Source organism: Neovison vison, chromosome 6 (assembly GCF_020171115.1).
Source record: "Neovison vison isolate M4711 chromosome 6, ASM_NN_V1, whole genome shotgun sequence".
In the NCBI taxonomy this organism is placed as follows: Eukaryota; Metazoa; Chordata; class Mammalia; order Carnivora; family Mustelidae; genus Neogale; species Neogale vison.
In genome coordinates this window covers 26628797-26656135 of record NC_058096.1, presented here as the reverse complement: position 1 = coordinate 26656135, position 27339 = coordinate 26628797, and the positions used below count along the sequence as shown (strand labels likewise).

General features: G+C 37.3%; 1 long non-coding RNA gene across 1 annotated transcript; it reads right to left on the bottom strand.

Annotated features, from left to right (window-relative positions):
* Window positions 1-1027: 1027 nt before the first annotated feature.
* LOC122908374 lies at window positions 1028-25350 on the bottom strand. The gene is made up of 4 exons (XR_006384959.1): window positions 25321-25350; window positions 23385-23479; window positions 10622-10841; window positions 1028-1044 (listed from the first exon to the last, which is right to left on the bottom strand). It is a non-coding gene; the product is annotated as an uncharacterized LOC122908374 (long non-coding RNA).
* Window positions 25351-27339: the final 1989 nt, after the last annotated feature.

The following is a 27339-nucleotide window of genomic DNA, read 5'->3' as shown; positions in this document are numbered from 1 at the left end:
ATTCCTTGACTAGCTTTCTATTATAAAACTTACTTGTGTATGTATCATGTAAGAGATACATAAAATGTATCTAAATATTCTCTTTATATCCCCCCCCGTTCTTTTTTATTACGTTGAATTACCATAAATTACCATATTGTTCATGTGTAAAAATCTATGACAACTGTATCCCAATAGAATAATGTATCATGTTATTACAAACAAGTCTAAAAATTAAATACTGCAACAATTATTTGGCAAATTATTTGTCCTTTCAAGTTTGTATAAGATTTTCAGGAAAACAAAAAAGAAAAAAAAAAGCCTCAATTTGTTCAATTACATTTTTCTTTTTCCTGTTCCCGGTATTCAGAGAGGTCAAAAAATTGAACTAGAAAATATCTTTATTTGGATTAATAGCTTTGTAGGAAAAAAAATGTTTTAAAGATCTTAACTTGAATTAGTTGTTCTTGGGAAATAGAAATCCCACCACTTCAAAAACACTAGTGTTTTCATTCCTGAGAAATAAGTAAAACTAATATGTTATTTTACAGTGTTGGTAAAACTAGACAGAAGTTGCTATAAGAAACAAAATCAGTCATTTTCCCAAAAAAAGACCAGAAGCAAACACAAGAAAAGTTGATTTGTGTTTTAAATATTACACATTATATTAGATTCATAAATGAATCATGATGTTAGTCTAAGATAAACACAAACTGAAAAACGTATTGTCTTGGATATGCCCTTAATGCTTCCTTATTTTCCATCTCAATAAAAAATTTTCCTGGTTTCATTGATCAAAATATATTTATGCAGGAAATCATAATTTATGTTTTCAAGGAATATTTAAATTAAAGTTGGATACTCCAGTATAACCAGAAGTGATATAACCTTTGATACATTAGTACATCAATATTTTTTATCACTTAAAACCACTCAGTACTTCCTGGGATCTGGGATTCAGAAATTGATGAGCTGGCTTAGCAAAATCATGGCTGATCCTCAACCAACAGTTCTTACTTCACAGGATGCATGAATTAGCAAAAGTCTTCCGGGGTTCCACACTGTCTGAAAGAGAGTACATTTTGCTTAAAGAACTTTGTGCTCATCACTAAGTTCCTAGGGCAGAAGGGAATAAATGCTCGAAATTTCTTTGCCTTTGAAGTTGCAGAAGTGATCTCCTGTGGAACCAAGGGGCCCTGACGGGCAAAACCACAACTGCTTCTGAGACCTACAGAACCTTCTCAGGTCAACGCATTTCCAATTCAACTGTTAAATACAAGACTCTTGATAACGTACAGGAAAGGTATAGAAGGAAAAGCTATAGATCCTACACTGAAGGACCTAATAGTCTATGAACAGAGGTAATAATTCTACATCAATATCTGGATAAATAGTGAAAACTAAACTCACTCAATCTGGAGCCATCATCTTCTAACTTGGGCCACATCTGTGACTTCTTGTGCATTTCCTGTTTTAGAAATGAAACATCTCAATACAGATTCATAGCAACCTTCCTAATCCTTTCTTCTATCTTTACCTCTCTATCCCTACAACCTATGTTTTAGTTCAAAAACTGACCGCATTTTCCCCTCTAAATAACTGTTTAAATGGTTCCCCTAATCCCATAGCTTCTTCAAAATGACATTTCTTATAGGCATATCTGACCATATTCCTCCTCATTCATCAACAAACTGAGCTCCAAACTCTCATGAATAGAAGGTAAGCTTTTTTCCTCTCACACCTCACTTTCTGTCCCATCTTTTCACCTCTTCCCTCCATGCAGGTCATTCTGAATTATTTCATTGTCCTCAAATATGTGATTAAACACGTGCCTTTGCATGTGTTCATCTGTCTGGACTGCCCTATGCCACCCCATTCTATGCCTGATGTGGATCACTGTGAACTTCTGCTCATCCTTCATTCTCAGGCCAATGATTTTTTTCATTTGTCATATATTTCATAATGCTTCAGATAATAATATGGCCATTTATTTATACAATAGCATCTGTTGTTCTATAGCTTCAGAGTCTTATCAACATGATATTGTATTTTTTCTCCTGTCTGTCTCACTACTAGATTGCAAATATCTTGAGGCGAGAGGCATTATGAGGGCTTTTTCCACCTTCATATCCCAAGCTCTTGCTGCAACACAATAAATTCTTGATAAATATTGAGTTAAAAACACAATTATAAAGTAGTAACTCAAAATAGCAGATGGAAAATACTATAATAGTTATACCTTAGTTTGGCAGAGGGTAGATCGAGCTGAGAAAATCAGGAAAAACTTCATGGTATAGGATGTAGTTGACACAAAGATTAAAGAATGCATAGAATTTATAAACATGGAAATGGAAGGGAGGAAATGCTTAGGTTAGTGAACTTTGTGATCAATAACAAGAAGCTGAAAATCCATCTCCTTTGTGTGAGGATCTGATCTGCAGAGAAAACGGGTACGGGGTAAAGAACTATAATAAGCTAGAAAAGTCAGCTTGGAGAATACATTGGTAAACATCATGAATATCTGGCTAATGAGTATAAATTCAGATTTTTTCCCTAGGAAATAAAATATAGATATATTTAAGGATTGATGTCCTCACATCCATACACAAACACTCATATATTCTATCAGGAAAAGGAATTTTAATAAATTAAGTAGAAAAGTTAGTTTAGGGAAGATATTATGGAACTTCAGATACAATTGTTTTTCTCTTGAAAATAAATACATATATATTTTAAAGGGCACTGCCATAGCCAAAGCTCTAGATATAGATGCAGATACAGACATTCACATAGATGGACAAATTTAAAGCCAAGAAAAGAAATAGTAGGATGTTGACGAAACGTAGAAGGGTTTTGACAACCTGAATTTGGGTGACTATAATTCAGAGTATATAAAATTCTAGGGGAAGCTATCTGCATAATTTAGTATTTGGAGAAAATGGAGGTAAGGGAAAGGGAAAATTCAGAGATCAGTCAAAATTCCTACTGAGTAGGCATTGTTTATTTCTTATCTGGTACAATTAATTTCCTTTCTTTGCATCAGCCAGACAAGCTTACTGGAGGTAGTGTCATTCATTATCTCTTTTGAAACCCACCACTCAACAGAGAGTGTGGTCAATTTTGGGTAATCAACAAAATTGAATTGATCTGACCACAGATGGAAACTTAATGCAACCTCTTCCCTACAGCTGCTGCCATCTATGACATTTGACTGTGTTCTTTGAAATTTGCTCAGCTGGGCCATGGAAGGGGCATGGCTCTGTTAGAGTTACCTGTCTGTGGTTTTCTTGGGAGTGCTGGTCATATATCCAAAATCTACACTGTGCCTTCTGAAGACCCAAGACCGTAGCCCTTAGCTTCAATGTTCTTACACAGTTCAATGGCCCCTGCTGCTTAATCTTACTGAACATGAAAAAAAAAAAAAAAAAACAAACTGTGCCAGCTTGAGGAAGCACTGTCTTATTGTCACAGTAAATACACTGGTTTATGCTAAACTTAGCGAGAGGTACCATGTTTGCCAACAAATTATTCTTAGCAAAAATAGTAACACTTGTGCATCCATCTAAAGCTCCAAGAAAGTACTGAATTTATCTTCCAAATAGTGAAATGTAAATTTAGAAAACCAAGGGGATTAAGACACTGAATCCTTGATGCCCCCTTTATTATGTTTTCTCTTTGTGGAAAACAAGCTGTGCGGTATGAAGTATCACCTCGAGAAAAAAGGGATGCCAAAAATATGTGTGGCTACCACTTTATAAAATGCAAGTTCGCTCCCTTTTCTTTCCAAACGATTTATATTATAATTTAGACATATAGAGAATTACCTCCCCGACTATTCCAGTCCTGAATACTGCCTGTTATACCTAGAATAGCTATTACAAAGCTTTCTAAAAATCCTTGTAAGAATTTCTAAAAATCCTTGTAATGGAGATATGGGGGCTCGTCTTTTACACCAAGTTTTTGGGCTTTTCTCCCTCTCTTTCCTCTGCAAATTATAAAGCAACTGGAGAGCATTCGGCCAATAAGGATCTAGCTTGAATTTTTAAAAAATCAAAATTGTTAGGCGATCGTCTTTCAGCGATGTAGACATTGAAAAGAAACTTGGGAATTAGTGCTGTTCTTTTCTCTGTCTGCACATGACAGATCTACTGTTCGTATGGTTAATTCGGTCAAAGAAACCATTTGATCCGAATTTTTGACTGAATGACCAGCGGCTTGACTGAGTTAGCAGCCAGCGTGCCTGCTCTGGCCGCGCATGTCCACCCGGGCTTTGTCTGCGAGCTGGCAGTCTCTGACAGAGAACACACAGCATATGCCAGGTGGCCATGTGTCTGAGGCAGAGGGAATAGAGAACAAAGCAAAAAAAAGCTCCCATTTGGACAGAGATACTTTAAGCCATCCGACTGCCAGTAATGTATTAAAGAGAGAAGAAAATACAGTGATGCCCGAATATGCTCAACAGTAAACAACTTCAAGCCTGAGATTCAGATCACAAATCTTTCTCTGCTGCTGCTGACAAGCTCGGCTTGAGCATGGCTGCAGGAGACAAAGAAACTTGCTTCAAGAGGAAAAGGGGAGAAGAGACCCTCACACTCATTTGAATCTATCTCCAGTGCAGGTTTTAGGAACCCATTATATCATAATCATTGTATTTTCATGGCAGAAGCCTGTTCTGTTGAAGGTAGGAATGGGAGAAGGTTCTAGAATGGCAAAACCAAGAACTTCCTGTCCCCGTCTTTCCTCTTTAATTCTACCCTCTTCTTGTTAATTACCATACTGCTGACAACTGTCTTCCCCACAATCTGAGGAACAGAGTGGGCAGATGCTAATGCCATTTCAGAAGTGTAGGGGGCTACAGAATATTACTTTAGAAAAGAGGTAGGATGGCGTGGGTTCCCTAAAGGTCGGAACGGGTAATTTCTCATATAAACACTATATTGCCCTCATCCCCTGCATCATGTTTTAAGATAAATAAAATGTCTTGACTGCTTCATTTTCCTATTACTCATTTCTTGAGCACCTGCTATGGGCTAGGCGGTAGGCTCGAAGCCTAACTTTTGGTTCAGTATTTCCCGTCTTCTAACTGTAGCTACTAACTGTGCTCTGTTAGATTCACCTTACAAATACGAATAGTGACATTCAGAGCAGTTGGTTGATGTGCCCAAGCTCACTCAGCTACTTAGTGTGATAGTGATTTAGATCAAAGCTTATCTGATTCTTTTTTTTTTTGAGAGAGAGAGAGAGGGTGTGTGCGCATGAGAAAGCAGGGGGTGGGAAGGGCCAAGGGTAAGGGAGAAACAATCTTAAGCAGGCTCCATGCTCAGCGCTGAGCCCAACAAAAGGATCCGTGTCATGATCCTCAGATCATGACCTGAGCTGAAATCGAGCTGGACACTTAACCAACTGAGCCACCCAGGTGCCCAAGCTTATGTGATTCTAAAACCTGTATTAATCACACTACACCAACCAACAGCTACATAAAAAAGTCAGTTTTGCAAAGGTCTCCCAGATGCCCTGTCTTCTACAGTCTGTGTAATTTAATCAAGTCCAGATGAGTCCTTTTTTTTTTTTTAGATTTTTATTTATTTATTTGACAAAGAGATCACGAGTAAGCAGAGAGGCAGGCAGAGAGAGAGGGGAAAGCAGGCTCCACACCAAGGAGAGAGCCCGATGTGGTGCTCGATCCCAGGACCCTGAGATAATGACCTGAGCCGAAGGCAGAGGCCTAACCCACTGAACCACCCAGGTGCCCCCAGATGAGTCTTTTAATAGAGTAATATCCTATTTTAGATATTAGAACACTAAAACAGCCAGCTGGCCTAAGGCTGGGTCAAAATTCAAACGTAGGTCTACCTCAATATACATACATCAATGCTAGTCTGAAAGCTCCATTGACCTGAACACAAGTAAGTGTAAAGGGTTTGTTCCACCTTCCCTGAAGGCGTCATTGTCATCTTGAAATTAACAAAATGGGTGCAAATTGGAATGGATTTTAACACCATGGAAGTGCGAGTATTTTGTTCCCTCTGCCAGGAATGCATTTCTCTCTACTCCATCTGACAATTTCCTTCCATTTGAGCTCTCCTAATCTAGTTCTGATGTATGTTTTTGGACACACTCTAATTCCGAAAGGGAGAACTCGTTGCTGCCTTGCTGGTGCTCCAAGAAGAACTGCATCTGCACCTGTATTCGAGCATTTTGTCAGGTCACACTGGATTGTCATCTGTCTCTGTGTCTATGGCTCCTCTAGGCAACTCGGGATCTTCCGGAGGATCCGTTCCCTATCCTTGCTGACCTTTAAGCTTCCACTATCCTGGTCAGTGTCCTATCAGGTCTGTGTTCAAAAACGTGTGCTAACAGTGTGTAATCAAGTGATATTAGAGTGTAAGGCATTAGAAGAAATACAGGTGTGTATGTGTTTGTGTGTTTAAAAAAGCAGTGTGGAAAAGGAAGAAATGCCATTTAGGTTGCAGGGAGAGAGTTTTATTCCATCGTATCTGGCTTTTAAGGGGATTTTGCTGAGCAAAAAATCCTCTATTTGTAGAAAAGCCTTACCTGAGCCACCAATACCATCTAAGATTAGTAAAAGAAGGATTTTAAAGATTTAATTTACTTTTTGTCATGCACTGCTTGCCATTTGCATTCCCCTCTGGTTGAACATTGAAATGAGACGAGCCTTTATCACCTTTGTGTCTGGTCACGTCTGCTTGCTAGTCTCCCTTGCTAGCACAGCGCCGCAGTATCACGCTGTAAACACAGCAGCAAAACGGTTCAAGGAAAGGAAAAGGAAAAGAAAAAGGAAAGCTTGCTTTGGTGCATAATTGGATGGAAATGCAGTTAATGAAAACATTTCTATTGGTAGCAGGCTTTTTATAAATTCTTCTTTTCCTTATAATTAAATTTTCTAAAATGTAGATGGTTGGTCTTAGGTATCTCCTGGCTATAATATTGGCACGGGATCAGTACAGCTCACTTGCCAAGCTTAACAGAAAAAAATACAATGGGAAAATGCCGTAATTTTATAGTTCTTGTAAAAATGAGGAAATCACCACCCACACAAAAACCCCAAATAGTATGTCCCTAAATCTGCCCACAGAGGGACCAAGATACATGTTTTCAGTTTTGAGGATGACCCTAGAAACCTATTTGGGGTTTATTTTCGTTTACCCTAACATAACTGTAGATCCATCTCAGCAAACAGATGTGCCGAACATGAACTTCATGTTCATTGGCTCAGGAAATGGAGCTGAGAATTTAAACTAATTTCCATTTTTATTATGTAGTATGACTTTTGCTTCTTTGTTCTCTCATAATCAACTTCAGTCCCCCTGAAAATACCTTAACTGATAGCTTCTAACAAGGTTAGATTGTGTGAGCTGAATGTAGACTTGTTTATGACGGCCTTATCCACATATGCACCTGACATACTTTCTCTCAGTGGAACAACAAATTGGATTTTTCAAGAGCAGGAGAAAGGTACAAGCTCCTTCTAATAAAGTAAATATGATACCACTTGTGTGTGGCAGAATCTTTTGAACTGAGTTGAAAGTGCATTTCTGAGGCATCAAGCATAGGAAACTCGGCACCTACAAACTTGCTACAGAATAAATGGCGTTGAACTCCCAGGCGGTGGTGAGGAAGACCGCGTCTGAGCACACACACAGATTCTTCTTTTGCCCACAGAACACATTTCCCTCCCCTCTCTGACCTCATTGTGCTTATGTTGGTTAATTGTATGTGTCCACTTGACTGGGTTAAGGGATGTCCAGATAGCTGGTAAAACATTATTTCTGGGTGTATTTATTGGTGATGGTGTTTCCAGAAGAAATTGGCCTTTGGTTCAGTAGACTGAGTAAAGCAGACAAATGGCCCTCCCCAGTGCAGGAGGACATCATCCATCCACTGCATGCCCAAATAGAACAAAAAGGCAGAGGAATGGTGAATTTACTCTCTCTCTACTTGAGCTGGGACATCTATCACCTCTTGCCCTTGGGCAGCTGTGCTCCTGGTCCCTGGGTATTTGGGCTCAGACTAGGTCATATACTGTTAGGCCTCCCACCCCATTCCAAACTCAAGCCTTCAGATGGGGACTAAATTATTATTCCACCAGCTTTCCTGGGTCTCTGGCTTGTAGATGATAGGTCATAAGACTTCTTAGCCTCCAGAGACATTAGTGTAAATTCCTATAATAAATCTCTCTCTCTCTCTCTCTCTCTATATATATATATATATATATATCCTGTTGGTTCTGTTTTCTGGAGGACCCTTACTAATATAGTGCTCCTACAGATGATAACTATGAACTGTATGTCCTCGGCTCTCCTGCAGGATGACCTTCAGTTAGGTTTGGCCACTGAGAGCACGTGCAATAGAAGAGGGTAGGAGAAGTGAAAAAACTGCATTTACTTTCCCTCTCCTCCTTGCTCTGATGCCTGCCCAAAGGGTGACAGTGGCTGTATCCCTCTACAACTAATGTTTTCATCAGAGTCTTCCTCCATGGTCTTCACCTCACTGGTCCACCATAACTGTGTCCTTCCAGTGTCGCTCTGGCCTTGGAATGGCCAAGGCTCCCAACTATTGCTGGTATTTGGGTACCTCACCAATTCTTTCTTGCTCTCTTATTCTTGCTACAACTCTGTGTGTTATTTATTTATTTAAAACTCTTCATATGAGCCATCTGAAGTGAATTCAGTGTACTGTTAAGACCCTAAGTGACAAAGAATGCAATCATTCTTTTTTAAGTTAAATAGTCACTCGAATAAAATAACCCACTGAATAGCCATGGACTGATTAAGTGGCTTCCAGTAGGAAGGACGCTATAAACAAAGTCATCTAACTGCCTCCACCTTTGACATTCATAGCAAAAACTGATAGAACATAAAGCAACTAAATTCTGTACCTTCTAAGGAAATTGAAAAGGCTATCAAACATTCTAGATTATTCAAGGAATATGTTAGACTGAGTGTAAATTATTTCATATCACAAAAGGGGTTGACTCATGATTCTCTTGGCTGGGACGCAGCATCAAATAAAGAAGGAAGGCAATAAGGAAGACCCGACAAAACTAAAATCCTTTAACTCAAAGTGGTAAGGACAGGCTGGCTTCCAGGACATCTTAGCAAAAGACAAAGTTTTCTAGAACATCTCTGTGGCCAGAAATATAAGTAAATGCTCAAAAATGATCAAAAATATTAGAAATACAAAGGATTTAAGGAGCTCCCACTGGCCAAATATGGCCATTCTGAGCTCAAAATACATGATAATCAACATGCTGAATAAAATAATCCTTATTTTTCCTGAGAAGGAAAGAAGGAAGGAAGGAAGGGGAAAAGAAAAGAAAAGGAAAGGGAAAGGAAAAGAAAAAGGAAAAGGAAAGCAAAGCAAAGAAAGGAAGAAAAAGAAAAAGAGGGAGGGAAGGTGAGAAGAGAAGAAGTAGGAAGGAAAGATCTTCCTTATAGTAGAAAACAAATAAATATATGATGATGGGTTAATAATCAATAGGTGAATCTTTCAATTCAATGGATGAATCTTTTGCTTTGATGAAAAAGACATGTCCAGCATCTCAAAGAACATCACCACAAATTACTTCCGAATTACTAAGCTATACCTTTCATAGGTTATGGACCTAGAGCCACCAAAATCACACATGATCATATCAATTATTTTTTATTTTCTTTTCTAATATCTTAGCCCACTCCAAGGATTTAGCTAAATATCGAATTTGTGAGTCATCTCTTCAGAGACTAAGGCTTCCATTTTAGAGAAGCTTGAACCTCCCACAAATAATCCAATGAACTATTTCATAATTCCACCAATTCTTAAGCCAGGATTTAGATGACCCATTTGAAAGAAAAGGTCTCTTTAATATTGGATTCCTTATAATGACAGCTCTACCTACTCACTATATCCTCTTTTTTTTTAAATATTTTTATTTATTTATTTGACAGAGAGAGAGATCACAAGCAGGCAGAGAGGCAGGCAGATAGAGAGAAGGGGAAGCAGGCTCCCCGCTGAGCAGAGAGCCCAATGTGGGACTCGATCCCAGGACCCTGGGATCATGACCTGAACCGAAGGCAGCGGCTTAACTCACTGAGCCACCCAGGTGCCCACTATATCCTCTTTTTAACCCCCACACCCTCTAACTGGTTCTTGTTGAGAAAATGGGTCCCTTTTTTTATTTCCATTTTCCACCAGATACAATTTGAGGGACATTTTCCATCAGATAAAATTTGAGGGACATCAGACTCTATGGTATTTAACAGCAAGTTAAACCAAAAAGACTTCAAATATACCCCATAAGTAACTATACATACTATTTGAGTAGTGGACATCAGCTCGCAATTAGTGATTACCACCTCTCTGAGATGCCTCAGGCTAACAGCTATATCCTGATAGACAATAGTATCTACATAGGAGACCTAGCAAAAGCTAAGATTCCCCCTCCAGAATGTAACAAAATGAACTTCTGTAAGAACTTTTCTTTCAGGTTATAACATTATTTCATAATTTATTATTTTTTCCATTAATTTTCATTCATTTAAAAAAATCACTCATTTGCAATACTTTAAACTTACTTCTTTTCAGATTGTAAAGGTAAGACAAGTTCACATAATTGTGTACTTTGTCTGCAGAATCCTCTTACCTCATTCCCATTTCATGTTGCAAAGCCTCATGAAGTCTGTGTGCTTATTTTACCAATGGTTTCCATCCAGATCTAGTTAGACAGGGTCACTCAAATAATGGTCAAGACATTTCCCTAACCCTCATTACAGCAGAGTTTCCAGCTCTTCTTTAAACTGTGTATGTACTTCTTCCAAAATTCTGCTTGCTTAACAGGTTCGTGTTTATTCTGTATGGCGAACCTAAGGAAGTAGAAAAGCCAGAATTATATTTCAGACTTTTCCAACTGTCAGTTTTGTACTCAAACAAACTAGTCATTGCTGTCCCTCAGAAGGAAAGCTGCCTCTCACTTATAAAGAACCTTCGTCTTGGAAGATTCTGTATCTTAAAAGGTTGTTTTGAAATGTTGATATACATACAAGTAAAAAAATTCTCCAGGCAGATTAAATGCATATATAAATTTATAATAGCCCACTGACTCCAGTTGGCAGAGTTATAGCTTTAGGATAAGTGGCAAAACACTTTCCAAAGAAGTTTGGAGACTCTTTTTTGTCTTTCTGCCAAGTCTTCTCCACTGAATCTCACGCACTGACTAATGCATATGCTTGTTTGTTTAAGGTTCCAGGGAATGGTCTTTATTAAGCCTGGTAGGTGAGAATACGTTCAGCAAAGGCCTATTGGAACTTCTCTACTTGGACAGGTTTTGGCTTCTACTATATTTCTAGTGGCTGTCCTGCTGTACACACACCAACATTAACAAAATGGGAGTCCTGCAGCTTTTAATTCATATTCAGGAAGCTCAAATATGAAATATGTTTTATAATTTTAAGTGTTCATTATGAAACAATACACACATACTTATTACTGACCCTCCCACTTCCCTCAGGCAATTTCTTTCTTCTCTAGTATCAGCATTCTCTGTAAGTAATTATTAGTCATTGCTGCTAAATATATCATTACATAAATATATTTTAATGTACTTATTTTTCTGTTTATGCATAAATGGTTGTTCCCTGTTTGGGACAACTATAAATGAAGTTAGGGAATGTTACTGTACATGCTTTTTGTCCATTCGTACATTAGTGTCTATTGTGTATAAATTCAGAGAAGAAGTGGTAACGTGCATATTTAGCTCTGGTAAATACTACCAAACAACTTTCCAACAAAATGATTATCGACTCTGGCATTAATATGTATAATGTTTGAGGATTCTACTTGATTTATATCTTCTCTAACACTTGATATGTCTAGTCTTTGAAAATTTTAGTCATTCTCCTTGGGATACAGTGTTATGTCATTGTGGTTATAACTGGTATTTAGTTGAGGCTCATTAAAAGAATTTTTCTCACTTGTTGGCATTCTTTAAATATCTTGCATAGAAGTCCTTTGATTTAACATATATGCTGATATAATTATTTATATGTAGTCATACATTATAACTTATAAACTATAAACTTATGTATAGTTACAAAATTTCTATAAGTGACATATATAAAACAGATATAGTCATTCTCTATGATTTGATCATTTGACTTTTTATACTCTTGCTACTACTCTCCTTTGTTGGACAGAGTTAACTTATTTAAGTGAATTCCAACTTATTTAATCTTTTCTTTTATAGGTAATTATTTTTGTCCCAGTTACAAAATCCTCCTACCACAACATCATGAAGGCATATGATTTTTTTCTACATGTGTTCTTCTTTGGTCTATCACATTTATGTCTAAATTTCATTGCCAATTCAATTTTGTGAATGGTGTGAGGTACAGACTAACTTATTTTTCAGATGGGTTTTCAACTGATTCGGTAATTTCTTAAAACCACCATCATTTCTGCATTAAACTGCTGTGGCATCTTTGTGATAAATCAGATGACGGTACGTGTGAGTCAGGTTCTGGATATCCGATCCTCTTCTATTGGCCGATCTGTTTATTATCTTTACATCAGTGTCATTCAATTCCACACTGTTTTGCTTACTGCACCTTTGTAATGAGACCTGACCTCTGTCAGCACCATTCTGCCAGGTTTGTTCTCCTTTAAAGATTGTCTTGCTATTCTAGGTCTTCCACATTTCCAATACACATTTGTTTTTGTTTGTTTGTTTTATTTATTTATTTGACAGACAGAGATAACAAGCAGGCTCCCTGCTGAGCAGAGAGCCAGATGCGGGGGGCTTGATCCCAGGACCCTGGGATCATGACCTGAGCCAAAGGCAGAGGCTTAACCCACTGAGCCACCCAGGCGCCCCTTCCATACACATTTAGAATTAGCAGGCCAATTACCCCTCCTCCATAAAAAACAAACAAGCAAACAAACAAATACAAGAAAAAGAAAATATCCTTCGGTTATTTTGATTGAGAGCCTACTGAATATATCAGTTTTGGAAGAACTTAAACTTTAATAATATTGAGCTCTACAGTGCAGGAACATGTTCTATCCATCTATTTATCTGGGTTAAAAAAATTTTTTTCTTGGCCCTCTTTTTGTTTTTGGTCAAGTGCAGACAAATAAGATATTTTTCATGTGAACTATTTCTAAATATCTGAGGGTAATATGTGCTATTATAAATAATATTTACTAATTTCTTTCTTAATATTTGCTGCTAATTTATAGAAGTGTAATCATTTGTTGTGTATTGATTTTACATCCAATGAATTACTAAATTGACATTATTCTAATCATATTTTATAGATTCTTTTGAATTTTCTAAGCATATACCCACATCATTTGCAAATAATGACAGTTTAAACTTCTTCCGTTTTTCAGTGCTTGTTTTAGAGAGTGTGGAGGGGCAGAGAGAGGGAGAAAGAAAATCTTAGGTAGGCTCCATGCCCAGCATGGCACCCAGAGCAGGGCTCCATCTACGACCCTGAGATCATGACCTGAGCCAAAACCAAGAGTTGAACCCTTAATCTACTGAGCCACCCAGGCATTCTACTTCTACTTCTTATTTTCTTAGTTTTTGTCATAACGGTATTGAATTTTATCAAATGTTTTTTTGTATACATATTAAGGTGATCACATTGTTTTTCTCCTTTATAGGGTTAATGTTGTGAATTACACTATTGCTTTTTGAAAATTAAAAATAATATTCAATATGCAATCTTCTGGTTAGCCACACTACATTATTATTTACTATATTTTTAAATAGACCTACCAGATTCAATTTGTTAATATTTTGCTTAGAATTTTTTGCAAAGGTGTTCATGGGAGAATCTGGCTTTAATTTTCTTTCCTGGTAATGTCCTAATCAGGGTTTGCTATTAAAGATATGTTGGATTCAAGTAATTTTTGAAACATTCTTCAAAGAGCACGGTGATTAATAGCACAGTCTCTGAAGTCAGATGGCTGGGTTCTAATTTCAGCTCCATGATTTACTAGTTGTATAATTCTGACCAAAGAATTCTAGGAAATGGTATCAGAAGGCTCAGATCACATTAGCTCTGTAAGTCTAGAAAAATTATTCATTATATTAAAATTTTAATTCACTATGTTAAAATTTATATTTATATGTTAAATAAACATAATAACAGTACTTACTTTATAGGGCAGATGTGAGAATTAAATGGGATGAACTATGTAATATACTCAATGTGGTGTCTGCCATAGAAAGCACTCAAAAACTAGCTGTGTGTAGATGATAGACAGGTAGATGATAAGAGATAACCCAGACACAGACACATACACAGTTAACTGTATTAGTTGGACTGTAAGCATATTTTTAATCTATCATTTTGATCACCAAATCTGGACTTTAGTGTCACTGCCCATTCTTATTCTCTACCTGCCAACCCAATACTTCAACACTTTCCAAACTTTAATGGAAAAAAACAACTCTCACTTTCAATGTACTTGACACTGTGTGTGTTTAAGATAGCTGTTAACACTGCCTTGATTTGTCCATTGTATTAGCCAAGTTTCTCTGATTTGATAGAACTAATAGTATGTGTATATATAGAGAAAGAGATTTATTATAAGGAGTTCGTAATGACCAAGTGTGGAAGCTGGCAAATCCAAAATCTGCCCATTGGGCCTATAGGTAGAGATCCAGGAAAGCCAGTGTTCCAATCTAAGTCAAAAGATCTTTTACTGTGAATTCTCTCTTGTGTGGGGGAGGCTGGTCTTTTGGTTCTATTTAGGCTTTTGACTGATGGGATGAAGCCCACCCATATTATGGAGGGCAATCTGCATTATTCAGAATCTACCAACTTAAGCACTAATCTCATCCAAAACCACAAACACTCAGAATAATGTTTACCAAGTATCTGGGCACTCTGTGGTCCAGTCAAGTTGACACACAAAATTCACTTTCATATTCATATTTTAAGACCACACAGTTCTGATTTCAGAAAGAATCTGGTACTGAGTTCTGATTTTTTTTATTTTCAGAAAATATACTTGTGATTTTTTAATATTTATTTCTCATTTGGGGGGATTTAGAAGTGTAAGGGAGTTAGATTTGTATACTGAGTCCACCATTTTGAACTGGAAGCTTCTGTTGTATAACCTTGATTAGGGAAGGAAAAAATTGAAAGTATATCACCTAAATGATTATTACAAAGGTGAGAACGATTGATTGATGACAAAGGGCAAAGTTTATTGGATATAGTTTATTTAGGTAAAGGAAATGAGGTCTTAACTGTGTGAAGCCAGTGGCACGTAAGTCCAGCTGCAGTCTCCATGTTGGAAATGCAAGCTCCCCTCTCCTACAAGGTATCTTTCTGTGGATGATGGCTAATTGAGCAAGATGAGAAAACTGATGATCTTTTTAGGTCACTGAACGGCCACCTGAGGTCCTGCTCAGGATGACAGTGGAGTGTTCTTTATTTCCTGTGTATAGAATTAAATGCCACAAACTATAACTCTCTATCAGGGTTCTAGTTTTTCTTATTCTTATAACAATTGCCTTTATCTCTTTTAGCAAATTGCGGGCTAACATGGACCAGTTCAAGCATACTCATGAGCAAAGTATAAGATTTATATGAATCAAATGTCAATTCCAATCATCTCTGGAATCTCACCATCCCAAGTAAGATAGGAATTCAGGACTACCTAAAGTCCTATCTCTATAGCTTTTGATATTGCTAAGAGAATAAGCACAGATAAGAAAACTATGTTGAGGGCAAATGGGTGTCTCAGTCAGCTAAGTGTCTGACTTCAGCTCAAATCATGAACCCAGCACACTGGGATCAAGTCCCACATCAGGTGCCCTGCTCAGTGGGGAGCCTGCTTGTACTCTCTCTCTCCTGTTCCCGTGCTTGTGCTCTCCCTATCAAATAAATAAATATAATCTTTTTTTTTTTTTAAAGATTTTATTTATTTTTTTGACAGAGATCACAAGTAGGCAGAGAAGCAGGCAGAGAGAGAGGGAGGGAGGAAGCAGGCTTCCTGCTGAGCAGAGAGTCCGATGCGGGGCTCGATCCCAGGATCCTGGGATCATGACCTGAGCCGAAGGCAGAGGCTTAACCCACTGAGCCACCCAGGTGCCCCTAAATAAATATAATCTTAAAAAAAAAATACTATGTTGAGTTCTGCTTAAATTTATGTAAAAAAAATTTATGTAAAATTTATATAAAAATACATGCATATGCATATCAATGATTCCCTCTTGAGATAAAGGAAACATTTTTGTCTCACGAAATACCTCTTTACACATTTGACTTAAATTTTGTCATGTACCTGTATTATGTTTTTCAATTAAAAGTTCCAATGAACTTTAGCAAGTCATCTCATTATAGAGTTAATTTTTTTTTTTTTTTTTAAAGAAACTGAGGTGGTTGTTCCTTCTATGAATGAACAGCTGTGGCCTAAGGAGATTATCCCCTTACGTTTCTACCAAGAAAAGCAAGAATATCCTGACTTTAGATACCACTGATTTCCAGCTGGTAACTTTTTACTAAGTACGAAATAGTCATGTAATTTTCATGACTCCTGAATGAAATTGAAATTATAGAGTTTTTAATTCCTTTGAAAAAGATTCAAAACATATATGCTTATTTAATGCAACTGAGTTTTTGTGGTTTAAAAAAGGGAAAGTACCTATTGCAAGGTCTAAGTCACATCCCAAATAGATAATTTATTCATCTGGTTGGATCTGGCTTTAGTTATTGAGAAATTACCAAATTTTAGTACTTAGTGCTTCCAAACAAGCAGAACTTTGCAAATGAATTCACTTCTAAGTTTTAGTAGATTTGTTTTGCTGGAAAAAATTGTTTATATTTTTTAATTATTTTCTATGTCTTCTTTATTTTTTTTCTGTCTAGCCTATTAGAGTCAATGCCTCTTAAGTGAACAAATGATTTTTCAAAGCAAGACCATTTGTCCTGGTGTTTGTAAGAATTTCACTGGACAAAATTGTCCCTAAAATTTTATTGAAATCTTACCAAAACCAATAGAAACAGAGACTTCTCCTTTTGCCTAGGCTTCCAGGATTCCGGTAGAAAACCGCTGCCATTTGCACTGTACGTTAATGACAAGCTGGATGTTGGCATGAAAGCCAATATGTTCTTACACTGCGTTCTGAGACAAGTAATAATCAGTCTGTCATCAATGTCATGCTGCAATCAGGCTTTGACAAGGTTTGCAAATAACTTGAAAGGAATTGCTTATCCCTGAACACTGCAGATCAAAACCAGACCTGAACAAAAACTAAGAGTCTGCTGCACGTCAGCTGCATGGTCTCTGGGAACGTGCTGTGCATAAGCAGAGGGAAAAACCGACCCCTCATCTCCCCCCTTCTCCTCCATTTTTAATTTTCTATTAAGAAGAACTTTCTCTGCTACCAGTCCTGGAAACGCACTCACTATTCAAAACCATGATGGAGCCACCTAGAAGGCCCGACCAGATTGGAAGTACTGGTTGTATAATTCCTGCAAATGTCTGGAAAAGCAAATAACACTCCCATCCTTGGGGTGGTGTGTTTTCTTAACTCGTGAGCTGCAGGCTGGATTTCTGATCAAACTGAGTAATGCCATTAGGGAGGGGACTGTGTGCATGTGGGATTGAGGCACCAATTGCTTTCTTTCCCTCTCTTCCCCTGTTCAACCCTTTCTACCCCCCAGAGGAAGTGACATATGTATTATTTTATTCAACACTGTTCCTGACACTTGTCGATTGATAGCTTTTGCAGTCCTAAGAAATAAGTGTAGTATGTACAACTTTGAGAATACTTCTATAAGTTTAACTTATCAAGATTTGGGGACAAAATCCTTTGGGAGCAAAAAAGATTTTTTGAGACGTGTCAGCTGGTCACAGTTCTCCTCAGAACTTCAAGACATGTTTGTACTTCATGTGTATATAAATAGCGGCACAGCCACAGGACATGTGGACTTAGGCATTCATGAATCATGCCCAAAAGATGAGCATAGGATTGAGATGTGAACTAATGTTTTATTTTATTTTAGCGTAAGAGAAGAGTTTAGTTCAGTTATCTTGTTCTTCGTAAGGAACACTGAAAATCAGGTGTTACTGAAGGGGCAAGACGTTCAAAGCTAAGTGAAGTTGGGAATGAAAAGAAGAAAGCAAATGCATCGTTAGTGAAAAGACAACATTGTAAAAAGAAAGGAGATGCAAAACATATTTAAGATCCTATTTCAGGTGACGACAGTCATCTAAGATCATAGGCCTGTATAGCCCTAAAAATCTGTTCACTAAAGTGTCATTTAATAAATCTATGATGAGCGCCATAATATTGGCTCAGTATCACATTAGATATTATGAAATAAGCATGATGTATAAGCAGGAATCCCTGTTTTTTTCAAGGAGTTTGTAATCTGGTTAGAGAAAAGATGCCAGTGCACATGAACACGTGGCAGTAATTCAAAGTATGTAATAGAAGCCCTGAATATGAGACAAGAACCACTTGTGAACTACGCTGAGGACTTGTAACAATTATCCTTAAGTAATTTCTTTAAGCCACATTTGTATACATCCCAATCTTCCCAGTCTTCGAAGCTTACTTGTCACCATTTAACTATAATCTAAGACCCATCCTCAAGAATATAGGAAGTTCAGGGGTGCCTGGGTGGCTCAGTGGGTTAAGTCTCTGCCTTCGGCTCAGGTCATGATCTCAGGGTCCTGGGATCGAGCCCCACATCGGGCGCTCTGCTCAGCAGGGAACCTGCTTCCCTTCCTTTCGCTCTGCTTGCCTCTCTGCCTACTTGTGATCTCTGTCAAATAAATAAATAAATAATCTAAAAAAAAAAAAAAAAAAAGAATACAGGAAGTTCAGATTCCACCTCCGTTTTTTCTGAGGACCCCACAATGTGGGCTGCACTTATACATCTGGACTGTCACTTGTCCCCTCTCGATTCTGACCATAGAGCTGGGATTCCTCAACAATTGGCTCTGTCCATCATTGTATCTCTTTGCTGATCCTGTTCTGTCTTTTCAAGCTCACTCCAAGCCATGAATACAAATATACCCATAATTTGGCTTCCCTAGAGCAGTTTACCTGACACTATATTGGTTTAATGAATAGAACTCAAATTTTAAAGACTGCATCAAGGAACTGTAAGGCAGGGAAAAAAAAAACACTCAAAATTTGTTACGAAATATCATGTCTCTTGGACTGTACTACCCATACCCACTTTTTTTGCTGACGCCTTAGTACTGTGCCCTTCTGTCTTCCCGTAAAATCAGAGACACTTCTCTCCCAACTTCCTAGATCTCCAAACTCCCTCTTCTGATTTCCTCACCACAAATCCCAAAATCAGTTAACATGACAACAGGCCAAAACCAGAATGCGGTCAGACTTCTATATAATTGACAAAGCCCTTTAAACCGTTTCTAATGAGGGGGCGCCTTGGTGGCTCAGTCAGTTAAGCTAACCAAGTCAGACTTGGTAGCTAAGTCAGCACTAGGCTCAGATCATCATCCTGGGGTCTTGGAGCTGAGCCTTGCATCAGGCTCTGTGCTCAGCGGGGAGTCTGCTTTTCCCTCTGTCTTTGCCCCTCCCCCGTTTATGCTTTCTCTCCCCTTCTCTCAAATAAATAAATAAAATATTTAAAAACAAATAAACTCTTCTTACCAAGTAAGTTTTGGAACCCAGTATTTTAACTGACAATTTTTAAAATTACACATTCAGGAAAACTCTACCTTCTTATTCAATTACAAAGGTCAATGTAGCAAATTTTGTGTACTATTTAACAGGAAAGTTTTGCAGTTCCCAATATGTAATATTGAGGTCTATAAATAAACACATTTATTCTTTCCTTATTTCCCAGATTCATCTTTGTTTCTCTTTCCATAATAGTAAGAAAAATTAAGTAAGCTAGAATTCTCCTGAGAGAACCTTTTCCCTTATGGAAAACTAAACTGTGATTTCAACTTAATTATTTTTGAAGAAGCCATAAGGAATTCATATTTTAAGATATTAAGTAGGAGTCTCTTTAAGTATTGTGTTTCTTGTCTATTTCAAATGGTTCAGCATACTTCCAAACTAATCATAAAGGGCACCAATTGTTCTCTGAGACACAGAGGTAAATTGACACAACATCAAGGACAGAGATCAGTAGCAACTTACTAGAGATCTTTTGGTGGGCTCACATTCTCTATTAAATATTCACCTACCAAATATTTCCAGAATGTCTGCTAGGGAAGGTGCTGTGTTGTTGCTGATGAGTCAGTAACGAACAAGAAAGTGGAATACTGACCTTCAAGAAACCTATACAATCATCAAAAAGACAAGTGATGACTGAGGACAGAAATAAGAAAATAAAATATTTACACATTGCACTAAGTGCAAGGAAGGAGGTAGTGTTAGGATAAACTGAAAATAAATTCTAATGTTCTTAAACATACGAAAACAGTCTAGCCTCCACAAAGAGAAAAATATATAAATTAAACTATAGTGACTGCATTTTGTACCTACTTATTGACAAAGACTGGAAGTTTGATAGCACATTCTATAAGTAAGAATAAAGGAAAAGGGTGTTTTGATTGTGGATATAAATAAATTCATCCTGTATGGAAAGTAATCTGACAATATCTATTAATATATATAAAAAAACATAACTTTTGACCCTTACTTCAGAAATAGAAATAAAGTCTATAATTTTTTTTCTCATTTTTACAACATATGGTGTCTTGTACAAGGTTATTCATTCCAATGCATTTTAATAAGCAATATTTTGAAAATATCAAAATATCCATCAACAAAACACCAGTTTAAAAAACTATGCTACATCTATATAAATTCGATTCAATATAACCATAACATACAATGAGAACACAGGTTTTTGTTTACAGATATGAGCCAATTTGCAAGAGTGTTTTTAAAAAAGCGTTAAGACTGTACAGTTTATATACTAAGCCAAAAAGAATGTACATATTTTTGTTTTATATATCTAAAATACCTCAGAAAAAAGGAGTGTGAGGAAGCTTTTCCAAGGTACATATTTTCTTTTGTACCTTTAAATTTTGAATTATGTGAATATATTCTGTTTTTAAAATACTTAGATTTTTTTTGTAAAGATAAAAGTTCCCAGTATTGTTGACTATGGGATTCGCATTACCAGCTAGATAAGCTATAGGGTCTGAGAGCAAAGTTCTTGAAAAATTCATTATGTAAGATCCAAGTAAAGAAAACGCACATTAGAACCTATTAGGTTCAAGGTTCTGTGCTCTTAGGATATCAACTTAAAATACAGACCCTTTTCTTAGGAGAATATATTTCAGGGGAGGAACTGGATATTTCCATAAAAGGTAAATGGTGATAAATGTAATTAGCAGGAGTATAAAGGCTTTCCAGTTTTATTAAAATCTTTCAAAATTCTTCCAGAGTTACCCGTAAGTATTGGGTTCAAATAAATAATAAAAATTTCTAGCATATGATTTATAAAACACTGTTCATTTGATATAAACCTCCAAGGTATTATAGGGCATACCCTTCAAATATTATTGGCATATATATGATGAAAACTATTCCCTCAAAGAATATAGAAAAGGAATTCTGAAGAACCCTGAGTTAAACACCTATTTAATTATATTTATTGTAAGATCACCCAAAGCCTTCCAGTTTTCTGATGAAATCAGAAATCTGTTGTTTCTGGTCAGAAGTCTGATGTTTCCCACAGAAATTACATAGAATAAACTCTAAATAGCATGGTTAGGAGATAAATTAACTATTTAAAAATTACTCAATCTGTTTTCGGTTAAGGAGCATTTCATTTTCTACTCATAATTTCTATTAAATGGTTTTGAAAGTACAACAAAGTATGCAAACTACATGTTCTTTGTTATTTTTGTTTAAAAATGTGCAACCTTGAGATTAATGGATGATCTATAATATCCCCCAAAACAAAAAGAGAGTAAAAATAGACAGGAGGATTCAAAACAAAACTATAAGGTTATAAACCTGAATATCATAAACAGTGATAAAATAGCAGTGATATGTGATCAAATAAATCACCTCAGTTTGCCCTTGTTTTGAGAGATGGATCCAGATTCATTGAGGGAGTGTTTTTTTTGGTGGGGAATAATAGTGATATTTTTACAAACACATATTTAGAGACAGGGTCTTGGAAGGGTCCTTGCAAGTGAGAGGCCCTAAGGCCTAAGCTTTTTTTTTTTTTTTTTTTGCTTCACAGAAATCCACTCTGCTTCTCTAACCGAAGAGCATTTTTCCTTAAATGTTATTCTTTATATTTAATCTGAATATTTACTTGGGGGGAAGAATATAAATATCAATAAAGTCACTGGTAATTAAAAGTTTTCTATCTCTCTATCTAGATGACACTCCCAATTGTTTTGGGTTTTCTTCATTTAAGAAAGTAAAATGAAATCTGCCATATCAGAATTCAGAAAAGACCAGAAATTTCCACTTGCAGAACATAGCATCTTGCAATCCAATTTACATACTGTTCTTTTAGCCCACGTGTGGAAATTCAACACTTTTTTTTTCATTCCTTACAGGTGATCTGCAGTAGCAGCTCTGACAAATTTTTCACTATCGAGCCTTTATTAGAGTGTGAGAGCACACAGTTCTTTTCCTTCTAAAAGCATGCTTCCTTTCAGTCTTGACTGCAGGAGTATGCTGAATTTCCCCTGATAGTAAGAAAAAGGCAGACATTTCTAAGTTTTCTCTCTTTCATTATGCTGGGCGCGGGGGCTGAGGGAGAGAACCAGCTTCCACTAATTCTGGTAACCACGTTATCTAACTCTCAAAACAGGGAGAATGACGGGGAAGAGAGGAGGCAGAAGTTCTGAGAAGCATCCCCTGGTTATTGTTGCTAGGGCAACTGCTACTTGGCATCCTCCAGATAGTCATCGTCTGTCACACTTGGGGTATAATTCACAGACATACAACATATCTGAGTGGATTGGGGGGGGGTGGAGGGGATAAAGATTCATGTAAATAAATGAGAGAATTTTAAATAGGCACATAAACAAAAGTGCATGCCTAATATTTAGAAAGAAGAAAGGCGTAAGAGGAATACAGTTAAATATTAGTGTTTCTTATTGCACAAATTAGTTAGCCTCTACCCATTTCCCAATAATTGTCTACCCGTCTGCCTCCTTTTATAAAAATCCCTTCTTCCTCCAAATACTAGTCTTCTGTAGAATGACATCAAACCAAATACGTGCAAAGATGTCAAAGTCATTTTCCTGCTCACAACCCTTAAGAGAGCAAAGAAGATTTAAAAATGCTCCTTCCTTGTTTAGTAGAATGTCTGCCTCAGAAGCAGGTCTGGCTTTGTTAGAAGGTAATGCGTTTATTACCCAAATAATCATTCACAAAAACAGACCTGAGCCTTGAAACACACCTGCTTAACTCTAAGCTGTACCTTTCATTTTTCTTAGGTCTTCCTTTCTTAGAGCGAGGGTGTCTTCTTAGTCTTTCAAATCAGTTTCTTCTTCATAACATTATAGGAACATTATCCTACACATTGTAGAAAAAAGAGATGCCAAATTATAAAGCAGAAAAGAAAGTCTGGTGATATCTGTCATCAAAGTCACATAAAACCCCAACAGTTTCAACCTCCTATTAGCATTCACTGGTGTCAGCATCATAAAGATGTGCAGGAAACTCATAACAATGTATCACATCTACAAATGAGTGTTTCTTTTTAAGATTTTATTTATTTATTTGACAGAGAGAGAGCACAAGCAGGCAGAACAGCAGGCAGAGGGAGAGGAAGAGGGAGGAGCAGACTCTCCGCTGAGCAAGGAGCCCCACATGAGACTTGAACCCAGGACCCTGAGATCATAACCTGAGCCAAAGGCAAGCACTTAAGCGACTGAGCCACCCAGGCACCCCACAAAATGATTTTTGGAAGTAAGTGGGAAGAAAGAGAAAGATTTTAACCAAATACACTGAATGAATTTTAAAAAATGACAGATTAGAGGATGAAATAAAATCAGAAAAAGCAACGGCTGTAACGGCTTCACCAAAAGCTTTTTTTTTTTTTTCCCCTTTAGAGAGAACTGCTAAAATTCTCCTATGGAAGCCAAATATATACTTTCATTTAACCAAAATAATAAAATGAGACCCTAAGCAAATAAAGAAAAACAATTAATTAACTATGCTTAACATTGTGCATTGATCCACGAAATCAGTCAGGCTTCAGGATTATTTTACATGTTTCATTTAAATGGAGTCACCCAAATTTTGTGAACCGATACACTCACCACTTGGAAGTCTAGGGAAAGGATAATCACATAATGCTAGCCATAATAAAAATGATAGTTTACTTTTGCTAAGCATTTATTATCTGCCAGACATTATCATATAAAGTTTATGGGGATTACTTCCTTTAATGCTCACATTACAATTATGAGGTAGACACAGAATTAAATTATTCTTATTGTACAGATTAAGGAATTAAAGCACATAGAAACTATGTAACAGGCTCAAATTTAAATAGTAGGAAATGGTAGTACCAAGATAGAACCTATTTTTTACATTCGTGTCACATCTTGTAGGAACTTGGTTGGACGCCCACCTCTACTTGGGCCCATGATCTCTTGTCATCTGGAGTATTTCTGTGCATTGGGCTACAGCTTCCCTATCTAACCCCCACCTTGTATGTGGCAGATGCTCCTGACTGTCCTTCTTTCTGGGTCTCTGGTTCCAACCTCAGATCTCTCATGACATTTACATTTGCCCTGAACATTAATATTGCAGGTTGAGGCAACTAATTCTTCCCCTCCACTGTTGGCATCATTTCACCTAGGTAGATATCTAATCCATGGTAATATCTTCTACCAATGTCTGCCTTGTTTCTTTGGTTTAAACACCTGGGATATTTTATCATTTGAATTTGCATTTCCTCTGCTTTGCACTTAGGTAGTTGCTTGTTGCACCTCCCCCTCTCCACCACACACACACACACACACACACACACACACACACACAACATGCTACCCTATGAATTCTTATGCTTATTCTCCATTATGCAGAATAGAACTGTCCAGCAGAACATAACCTGTACCCAGATATTAAGGATAAAATTCTCCTTAAAATAAAGTCTGAGCATCTTGAGAGCAATGACTTGAGTTTTACTGATTTCTGTATCTGCATCTCAAATAAATACCTAGTGCTGTTCCTTATGCACAGAAGATTTCGATAAGTGATTGTAAATTAAATGGGATCATATGCCAAGAAACTAGCTTTTTAATTTACATTAATGAGTATACTAATCAGGATAAGCTAGGCTGTGCACTAACAAGCATACCCAAATCTCAGTGGCTTTTCATAAGAAAAGCTTATTTTTTACCCACCTAGTCTATGCCTTGCAGGGTAGCATGGAGGCTCTGCTCATCATAATCATTCATGTTCCAGGTTGATAGAGCATCCATCTCAACACATGATCCCACGTGGCTGAGACCAGGAAAACAGTAATATAGTAAAACACATAGATTCTTCAAATTTCTACCCAGAAATGACATACGGAATCTCTCCTCTCACGTATTATTCACCAAAGTAAAACAATATGGCCACCCCAAAATTCCAAGAGTGTAGGGAAATGGAACCTCTCAACACCACCACATTGCGGATTAGGTTTCAAAAGATGCATTTTGGAGAGACACAGACATTCAGATCATAACACTTGGATGTTTCTCATATTTCACAGCATAAGACATGGAAAGGGACCATCAGTGAATGAGGAAGCAATGTGCCCTAACTGATATGTCCCTTAGTGAGATAAGAGTATGATATTATCTAAATTTGTTTCTTCTCTGAACACTTAAATTTTTGAACTTTATGAAGTTAAGTGTCCTCTTTGTGCCTAGCCTAAAACCTCTTGATGTGTTTATATCCATAATGGCCAACAGTATATCTTAGAAAAAAATCCTGTGTACGGATTATGTATATAATGTGTGTATGTGTATGTGCATGTATAAAAGGATACACACCCACACACACACACACAGAGACTGCATGAACAAGGGCCGGATAAATCCAAAATATAAGGCCATTCATAAAAATACCCCAATAATGAATACAAATTTCGCTTACTTTAAAAAAGGTGTCATCAAGATGCAGTATGTTCACATTTTACAGCAGGAAAATCACTTAATCTAAGATCAGATTCCTATCTAGTGCCATGATTCACACATGGTATAAGGAGTCAGTAGCTCCAAGATTATCTTCCCAAAAAGTGAGCATACTACATGGGTAGGAGTAAGGGTAGAAGAGAGCTCCTTCTTTCACCCAATCAGTACTAGCTTTTTTAGAAAGTAGTGAGAAAGCACTGCAGATATTCTACACAGAAGAAAAAACTAAGGTCAGCCTGTGATTATTTTTATGCAGTCAATCACAGTGATTTGATTTTTTCATGGCAAGAAATCTCTTTCCTTTGAGCTTCATGTATGCTTTATAGATTATTTCTGATACGTACACCAAGAAATTCAAGTACTCTAGTAAAGATTTCCAAATATCAGAGATTCTTCCAAAAATGTTACTATATCCTGTATCCTGCCTTCCAGTGTATATCTATACCGTGCTTACTCCTGCACATCCAGACATAACTGGGGGATTTTGAATGGGAGAAAATTGAGAAACATCTAGCTGCATGGAGAATAAGAATTCTTCTAGGGGAAAAATATACTCTTAAGGTAATATGGATCATGCAATTGTGAGTTTGACTTAGTTATAAGACCCTAATAATTAAAAGGGAATAGAGATTCTGAGTACAGCCTGATAGCTGTTGTAAAAATCTGATGCTGATCCAGGCCCTTGAATGCATATCCATATGTCGGGGAGGGAGAAACCTTAAGGTACACTAAAGGGTGGATTTGCCGAACCCTGTCACATACCTGGGTCCAAGAAACACTGTGTTTGAACCTCACATACAGGAGGGAACTTTTCCCTATAATCCCCTCCCATAGTCTCCACACAGCTTTGGAGTCCCCTAAGGCTGAAGGAACTACTAAAAGATAATATCTCTGCCCAGAAAAGCAACAAGAGAGATGACCACACTCTGAAGTGGAAAACAAGTCATGCCAGTAACCGTGACACCAAGGAGAGCAATGAGAGTGGCCACTTTGCTGACAGAGTGGCAGCAGCCTTCAGAAAGGAGATGCTGGATCTGAGTTGTAAAGAGCAATAAGGATGTTCATCACCCCCACAGAATAGCAAGTACACCCTCAGTGGAGGAATTGGAGCTGCTGTCAGAGGGTAAACTCCTTTGTCTAAAACAGAGGCAAGGAGAAGTGGCAGAACATTCCAGATCTGAGGACCCTGAGCTTTGGACAGTGGCCATAGCAGCAAGGAATGGCTATGCCACCCAGAGCAGG